Source organism: Budorcas taxicolor, chromosome 11, assembly GCF_023091745.1.
Source record: "Budorcas taxicolor isolate Tak-1 chromosome 11, Takin1.1, whole genome shotgun sequence".
Lineage (NCBI taxonomy): Eukaryota > Metazoa > Chordata > Mammalia > Artiodactyla > Bovidae > Budorcas > Budorcas taxicolor.
Window position 1 is genome coordinate 111,555,047 of NC_068920.1, and position 9,309 is coordinate 111,564,355.

The 9,309-nt window shown below is 37.5% G+C and overlaps 1 non-coding gene across 1 annotated transcript; it reads left to right on the forward strand.

The window, feature by feature from the left end:
- The first annotated feature begins 2,244 nt into the window (after positions 1-2,244).
- TRNAS-GGA (transfer RNA serine (anticodon GGA)) lies at positions 2,245-2,316 on the forward strand. The gene has a single exon. It is a non-coding gene; the product is annotated as a tRNA-Ser (tRNA).
- The last annotated feature ends 6,993 nt before the right edge of the window (positions 2,317-9,309 follow it).

A 9,309-nucleotide genomic window follows, 5' to 3' on the forward strand; every position in this document is an offset into this window, starting at 1 on the left:
CCCATGTCTCCTGCATTAGCAGGCAGATTCTTTATGACTGAGCCACCAGGGAAGCCCATCTTATGTATTATGGAATACTTTTTAACATCCCTGGCATTAAATACTAGATGCCATAGAAGTTCCTGAGTGTGACAAATAAAAATATCTGCAGAGCAGACATTGACAGAAGCCTTTTGGAAGTCAAAAGTGTCCCTAGTTAAATTTATCTCCAAAGAAAAATAATTAATCCTTTTAGCAATTCTTTGGATTTACAAGGTATCTTTTAATTACATTATATATGAAATCACAGATATGGAAATATTATTCAATATGAACTACCTAAGATATACAATAGTACAAACCTTTAATTTCATGCAAATGATGTACCTAAGTTCCAATGTTATTAAGCAGGGATTCAGAACAGTTAAAGGAAAATTAGTTGGTGATAATGTGCCAGTCATAATTACAGTGATGCATTTTATTTCAATAAGGAGAAGACTGAACATTATTATATCTGAAAATTTTAAGCAGGTTTTCTATTTGATATTTAAATTTAAGATTGAAACATTCACATGTTTAAATGGGAGATGTGAAACAGAAAAAATATGTATCATCATTGCAATAATAGAGATATAACCAAAATCCTAAAACCTGAGGACTTTTTGTATCATGTGGTTCTGATAAATTTTAGTAAAGGCTGATTACACAGAACTCAGTACAGATAAAGAAAAGCTCCACAGAGGGAAGTTAAAGAAGCTCATATCTTGATTCTACCATCATCATAAAATAGAGACTTTAGGATATTGCAAATTATGGGTCAGTTGCTTGAGTGAAATTATTGATTTCAAGAAGGATTAGTTGATGAGTAACTAACATTCCAAGGTAAATTGCTTATATATAAGCTTGGTGCTACTGCTAATCTCTGATGAAGACACAATTATTTCAACTGATGACAAGCTACAGCAGCAGAATTAATAAAATGGTTGCTTCATCCAGTGAATTATGAACATGTGACTTATTTTATCATCTAATATGTTTTGTCATCTAGCATTATACTCCATATTCACTTTAGAAGAATGAGCACTATGCTCTCTTTAGGCAAAGTGTTACATACTTGCTGGTTCTAGTTGATTTATAACAATGTTCAAGTTCTCTATTCCTCTGCCCAGTTGTTTTATACATTATTGAATATAGGGTAGAGAATCACCCAATGATTATATAATTTCCCATTTATCCCTTTAAGTCTGTTAGTTTTTCATATATTTTGAAGCTTTGTTGCTAGCTATGTATATGTTTACAGTTGTTACTGTTTTGTGATGGATTAAGACTTTTAACAGTATGTAATGTGATCATGCAAAGAGTTGACTCATTGGAAAAGACTCTGATGCTGGGAGGGATTGGGGGCAGGAGGAAAAGGGGACGACAGAGGATGAGATGGCTGGATGGCATCACCGACTCTATGGACGTGAATTTGAGTGAACTCCGGGAGTTGGTGACGGACAGGGAGGCCTGGTGAGCATAGTGCTCATTCTTCTAAGAGTCGGACACAACAGAGCGACTGAACTAAACTTAACTGAATGTTGATCTTTGTTTCTTGTAACAGTTTTTGACTTGAATTCTGTTTTGTCTGATATTGTTATAGCCACTAACAATTCCCTTATGTTTAATAATTGCATGAACTATCTTTCCACCCTTTCACTTGCAACTTCTTATGTCTTTGGATCTAAATAAATCTCTTGTGGACAACATAGAGTGTGTCATTTTTTAAATCTATCCTTCCAAACTATGTCTTTCACTTAAAGTTTAATAAATTTGCATTTAATGCTATTACTGATAAGAAGAAAATTTACTTCTGACATTTTGGAACTTCCATCTTGTATGATTTGTGCTCCTCAATTCCTCCATCATTGTATCCTTTCATTTATAATTTATGTTTTCTAGTTTGCCATTTTGATTCTATTTCTATATAATTTACTATATATATTTTAAATTATTTCCCTAGGGTCTAACTAGGAGATTACACTTAATATCTTAATTTGTATGATTAATCTAAATTAATATTAACAGTTAAAATGGTGTAAAAACTTGCTTTATAAATCACAGCTTCCTTATATTGTCATAAATTGCATCTGTATATTTGTATGTACTTTAACATAGATGCATAGGTACTGTGTTATGCATTTGTCTTTTGAATCATGTAAAAAAGGATAAAAAGCAGATAATAACACTAGATTTACATTTAGTTATGTAATCTTATAATGGGCTTCCCTGGTGGTTCAGAGGTTAAAACGTCTGCCTGGAATGCTGGAGACCCGGGTTCAATCCCTGGGTAGGGAAGACCCCCTGGAGAAGGAAATGGCAACCCACTCCAGTATTCTTGCCTGGAGAATCCCATGGAGGGAGGAGCCTGGTAGGCTTCAGTCCATGGGGTCGCAAAGAGTCGGACAAGACTGAGCAACTTCACTTTCACTTTCACTTTCATATAATCGTATAATTATTAAAATAATATGTGATTTATATTAGATACATAAATTGAGTATTATTGTCTTTGATTTTTATCTTTTTGTACATGATTCAAAAGACAGATGCATAACCTGGTGGTTCAGATGGTAAAGAATCCACCTGCAGTGCAGGAGACCTGGGCTTGATCCCTGGATTGGGAAGATCCCTTGCAAAAAGGAATGGCAACCTACTCCAGTATCTTGCCTGGGAAATACCATGGACAGAGAAGCCTGGCCGGCTACAGTCCATGGGATTGCAAAGAGCAGGACACCACTGAAAGACTAAGTCCACACAGTACAATTCTTCTAATGGTATTGTTTACCTCATTTTATATCTTTGAATTAGACACTAGTGTCCTTTCATTTCCGGAGAAGGCAATGGCACCCCACTCCAGTACTCTTGCCTGGAAAATCCCATGGACGGAGGAGCCTGGTAGGCTGCAGTCCATGGGGTCGCTGAGGGTCGGACATGACTGAGCGATTTCACTTTCACCTTTCACTTTCATGCATTGGAGAAGGAAATGGCAACTCACTCCAGTGTTCTTGCCTAGAGAATCCCAGGGATGAGGGAGCCTGGTGGGCTGCCGTCTATGGGGTTGCACAGAGTTGGACAGGACTGAAGCGACTTAGCAGCAGCAGTCCTTTCATTTCAACCTGAAGCACTCCCTTTAACATTTCTTTGTCTATGGGTCTGCTAGCAATGGGCCCCCTTCTCAGCCTCAATTAAACTCTCTTCTCAGTCTCTGAAGCCTTCTCTGGGGTATGGAGCTGCATCACAAGGTAGGAGGGGCCCCATGTACACTCTTGCATTGGTTGGAGCACAGTCTGCAGTGGTCCCATTGCAAACAGCGATCAGGGCTGCTTCTCATGTGCTCCTGTGTAAATGTCAGTAGTGGTTACCTTCCATGTTGTTAAAATTCCACTTCTGGTCTGAGCCCCCTTTGTCCCTCACAGATGGGCTTTCCCCTCATCCTCTGCTGCCCTTGCCCTTATTGTGAGATTGCTTCATGAAGAAAGTATGGCTGGAGCTTTTGCTCAGATCAGTCTGAGATGTATGTAGTGGTGTTTGCAGGAAACTCAGCAACCACTTGCAGTTTTCCACCCTCTCCATCCTGCTTTGGGTACAAGCTCCTCACAAGTGGAGGCTTTGTTCCCTCTACCCTCTTTTAGTCCTGCCACCTATCCAGTTGGCTAAGAGGATTCATCTTCTCTGTTAATCTGCCTTCTCCTCTGAGTCACCTCTCAGGGACACAAGTCCTAGGGTAATCACTTTACTTCCTTGCCTACCTAGTTACCTGTGCATCTTTCTTACAAATGTGTTTGTACAGAAGTCTTTCTCCTATTAGTCTTTCCAACAATTATTCCACATGTACATGTATTTTTAATGTGTTCATGGGCAGAGTTGTGTTCTTGCTCTCCTAGTCTGCTATCTTGGTAAAGTACAGAACAACTCCTTTCTTATCAATAACATGTAATTTATAATGGACCTTATTTCTGTATTCTGATCTAGCAGTCACAAAAGTAACACAAATAATTAAAAATTTTGAATGATAAAAATGACAATTTCATGTGGTCTAAATTAACAGTTTATTCCTTTGGAACTATAAAATATTTCTAATATTTCTTTGAAAAATACTTTCAAACTGATTGTAGCAAAAGTGAAAGTTGCTCAGTCATGTCCGACTCTTTGCAATGCCCTGGACTACACAGTCCATGGGATTCTCCAGGCCAGAATACTGGAGTGGGTAGCGTTTCCCTTCTCCAGGGGATCCTCCCAACCCAGAGATCGAACCCAGGTCTCCCACACTGCAGGCTCATTCTTTATCAGCTGAGCCACAAGGGATACTGGAGTGGGTAGCCTATCCCTTCTCCAGCAGATCTTCCTAATCCAGGAATTGAACCAGGGTGTCCTGCATTGCAGGCAGATTCTTTATCAACTGAGCTATCAAGGAAGCTAATCACAGCTAAAGTCCTATCTGTTTTTATCACTTCTCTGTTATATTCTTACCAAATGGTTATTCGCTCTAGGCTTGAATACAAGGCGGGTGTTATGGACTCAACTGTGCCACCCTCTCGAAATTCTTATGTTGAAACTCACATATCTGAATCCTTAAAAAAATAGCTGTGATTTGAAGATGGGGCCTTTACCAACATAATTAAGATAATATGAGGCTATTAGAATGTACACTTATCCCAGTTGCCTTATGTCCTTATAAGAAGAGGAAATTTTAGTATATAATAATATGCCAAGGATCAGTCAGTTCAGTTCAGTCTCTCAGTCGTGTCCGACTCTTTGTGACCCCATGAATAGCAGCAGCATGCTAGGCCTCCCTGTCCATCACCAACTCCCAGAGTTTACCCAAACTCATGTCCATCGAGTCAGTGATGCCATCCAGCCATCTCATCCTCTGTTATCCCCTTCTCCTCCTGCCTCCAGTCCCTCCTGGCATCAGGGTCTTTTCCAATGAATCAACTCTTCACATGAGGTGGCCACAGTATTGGAGTTTCAGCTTCAGCTTCAGTCCTTCCAATGAACACTCAGGACTGATCTCCTTTAGGATGGATTGATTGGATCTCCTTGCAGTCCAAGGGACTCTCAAGAGTCTTCTCCAACACCAAAGTTCAAAGGCATCGATTCTTCGGCACTCAGCTTTCTTCACAGTCCAACTCTCACATCCGTACAAGACCACTGCAAAAACCATAGCCTTGACTAGATGGACCTTTGTTGGCAGAGTAATGCCTTTGGATTACTTGGATTATGCCAAGGATACCTGTTCACAAAGGAGAGACCTTGTGAAAGCAGTCATCTGTAAACCAAGGAGAGAGGCATAAGAAGAAATTAAACATGTTATCACCTTGGTGTTGAATTTCTAGGCTTCATGACTATGAGATAGTGTACTTTGGTTTTTTTAAGCCACCCTATCTTTGGTATTTTGCTATGGTTCCCTTAGCAAACTAATAGAGTGTCACAAAATCATAGTGGAGGGAAGCAAATATGTTTATTAAAAGTCTCTCTGGTTTTATGTACACAAATTCATAAATCTTAAGGCTTTATTTGCATTTTAAAACCATTTTTTAAGCTCTGGCATGTTGCTTATCCATGTTACACCAACATTTGAATAAGCTCTTCATTTACTTTGCAATTGCTATGGATCAGAAAACCCAGTAAGATTTATAAGATACATGTAAGCTTCAGTCTGATACTGCATTGATTTTATGGAAGCAAAAAGACTGAAGAAGCAGCAGATAGATTTCAGTCTCATTTGCATGACCAATGGCTCTACAGTTCCGAACTTCTCTTGTCCCTTAGCCCCATGATTGTGTAGGACTGTCAGAGACATGGTGTCTAAGAACCAAAGTAGGTCACCTTGACACTAAGAGCCTACAGACTCAAATTCTCACCAGCTATCCAGGCCCACAGTCTTGAGAAAATTCAGTTTGGTCAGTTCAAGTGAATTTTTACCAATGGCAAGTTTATAAAGTGGAATAGACACACAATTCCACGTTTACTTTAAATGTAGTTTTCCAGAAAACAAACACTGAGATCATTTACCAGCAGGCCAGTATCAGCCCAGGCCAGGTGTTAATCCTCTGCTCACAGGTCTATTAGAAGAGTATGAAGATAATGCATAATGAAATGAGCCCGTGTGATCTTGGAAAGTCTCTGAGACTCTGCAGTGTATCACTTATTCCAAACCTGAACTCATCCTTTCTTATGGTCTTATATGCTCAGAAATTCAATTTTTGCTAGTTTCCTGAATTTGGTAAGACAATGTTAAATCAGGGTAAAGATGTATTTGTGACACATGTTCCCAAATCAGAATTCATTAGAATGTACTGAGCAGTAAACTCTTAGCAGGACAAAAGCCATAGTAAATGGGCCAGTGTATTTCCTTCATGTGAAAAAGTCAACAACTTATAAGACAATATCCTTTAGAGAGGTTTAAAAGTATGGAAAGAGATGAAATCTGATACAGAAATCACCCATTTATTGACATAAGTCACTGATACCTTTCTGCTTACCCCAGGGCATCTTTTTCTCTACATCTGTGAGATATGCTAAAAGTTTATATTGTGGCTCAGCTGATAAAGAATTTGCCTGCAATGTGGGGGACCTGGTTTCAATCCCTGAGTTGTGAAGAGCCCCTGGAAAAGGGAAAGTCTACCCACTCCAGTATTCTGGCCTGGAGATTTCTGTGGGCTGTATAGTCCATGAGGTGACAAAGAGTCAGACACAACTGAGAGTTTCACTAAGTGGTCCTTATTCCAGTTCTCTGGGGGGAGAGAACTGGAATCAAATGTATGTATGTGTGTGTATATATATACATATATATATATAAGATTTATTAAAATTGGTTGCATGTCAATCCCTACCCCTACCAGCCTAAACAATGTTCTATATACACTATGAAGTATGAAGATTGTCATTATAAAACTACAAGATAAGCTGAGTTTTAACTTTTATTTCTAAAGAAATATCCTCAGATCATCTTTATGTGGGAATTTGCTTTCTTTGGGCTTCCATTCACTTCTTTTCTAGAAATTGCTCAACTCCCAGCTCCTCATTTAACCTTAATTTTGTTCATTGCCACTTGCAAAAATGCAATGTCTGATTCTGTTTCAAACCATTATACCAGAGAGGAAGGCCACGATAGACTCATATAGCAGGTAAGATCCGCTGTTAGAGATGAAGTTGTCAAGGGAAGAATACTTTGGTAAATGTGTAGTCACTCTATTGATATTCAATAGCAGGTGCTAAAAATAAATTTATTTTTAAACTTTAGCACAACATTCTTGCCTCTCAAATTCATTTTTGGATCATAATTAGATCATTGAATTTTTTTTAGCACTTGTTACAACAAAATGTCACCTATAAATTTGAAAAATCATGTATTTTTCTTTACAAATTGAAAGACTGTCAAAACTTCTTTAAGAAAAGGATTCTTCAGTTTGTCATTAGAGATTTCTGTCTATGTAGTCATGACTTAGCTGATTCTGTTGAAATTGTAGAATTAGGGGTTGCCATCACAAAGAAGTAGGTGCACATTTTTCTTGAGTTAGCAGTATTCACTCTTGGTCTTCATGATGTTCCTTTTTTAATATAAATTTATTTATTTCAATTGGAGGTTAATTACTTTACAATATTGTATTGGTTTTGCCATACATCAACATGAAACCACCACAGGCATGCATGTGTTCCCCATCCTGAACCCCCTCCCTCCTCCCTCCCCATATGTTTTATAAATTGTCTAAATATCTCGTCTGAATTTTGTTTAAAATGATATTTGAGTTTATCTCTTGTCTCAAGGTATATGTGGTTTTCTAATTTAAAAAAAATTAGTAGACTTGAAGCATAATATATTTAGTGTTTAAAATAGTCTAGAAATATTATGTTGATGTGTTTATTCTTGATTGTTATGTAATATCAATGAATTTGCTTGCTTTTGACCACCACAAACTGGTCAAGTACTTTTCTATTTATCTATATATGATATTTATATACAAGTTTGCTTAACAAGTGGTAAACTCTTTAAAACTGAAATAGAAATCCATTTGTTTTGCAGTCTGATTTGTATTACCCAGTAACTGAATTTCTTTATTCTATTGCTCTCCAGAAGAATACACACAATTCCATCACACTTTAAAAATAGCTTAAAAACAGCTTTAACTTCATTGTGTTATTAACTTAAACACATTTGATCTTATGAAAGAACTATATCCTGCTACCATGTGTGAGGATTAAAGTGTGAAATTATTTTGCAAATTGCTTGCATTAGAACTGACCCTTATACATTTTGTTAAACTTGATACCAAAAATTAATATATTCATCATTTGCCTCTTAGAGACTATTGGAATACTTCACAGGCAACTCAATGTCATCGTATCCAATTGCTCTCACATCACTGCCACTAACCATCCTTGCCTCAAAACGTACAAGCAAACAGAAGAACTGTAATTTTGTTGGCCATTCATTTACCAATTTAGAAAGTAGTTCTTTTTAGAAGTAAATTTTAGCTGATGGCAAAGAGAACCCTAGACAGTAGGAATAATTTGCGACCCCATGGACTGTAGCCTGCCTGGCTCCTCTGTTGATGAAATTTCCCAGGCAAGAATACTGAAGTGGGGAGCTAATCCCTTCTCCAGGGGATCTTCCCTACCTAAGAATATATATAAATTTGAAGGTATTTTTTACTCTTCTCTAATTCAATTTTTACTTCTTAAATGTAAATATACAGATATAAAATAAAAGTTTACATAATTGTGGAACTATTTCTTTTAACTATACATTAAGATGTTCACTTTTTTTTTTATAACTTGCTGACATGCATAGAGATATGTGACCCCCTTTGTTAAATAGTGCAGATCATTTCTTTCTACCTTGCCAGGAACACGCAGGGAACAATGTGATGATTTATATGCAAAACACTGCGCATTTGCTTGGGGCAGTCCCACAAGTGCTAGATGTTTACTAAGAGGATACTGTGTTCCCGAATCTTGATAGAAAACAAAATCATGTAATGAGGCTATGCCTGTGACCATTTGGCTACTGAAGCTGTTGAAGCTCCTTTGCTATTTCCTTATATGCTTATGGTATGCAAATATAGGGCCTTGAATAATTTAATGTGTTCTGGTAACTTTCCTAAATTTAGACATTTTCAGTAAACAAAATCTGTGGATTTTTCCCAACATATAGCTTTTGCAAGTCGAACAGATTACTCTTGACATGTTTGTGCGTGCATGTTTGTGTATGTGTAACATTCAGCCTATTTTGTGTTGGAGAAACAAGTCATTCAAAAGTAATGCAATAAATTCCAGGGAAATAATCAC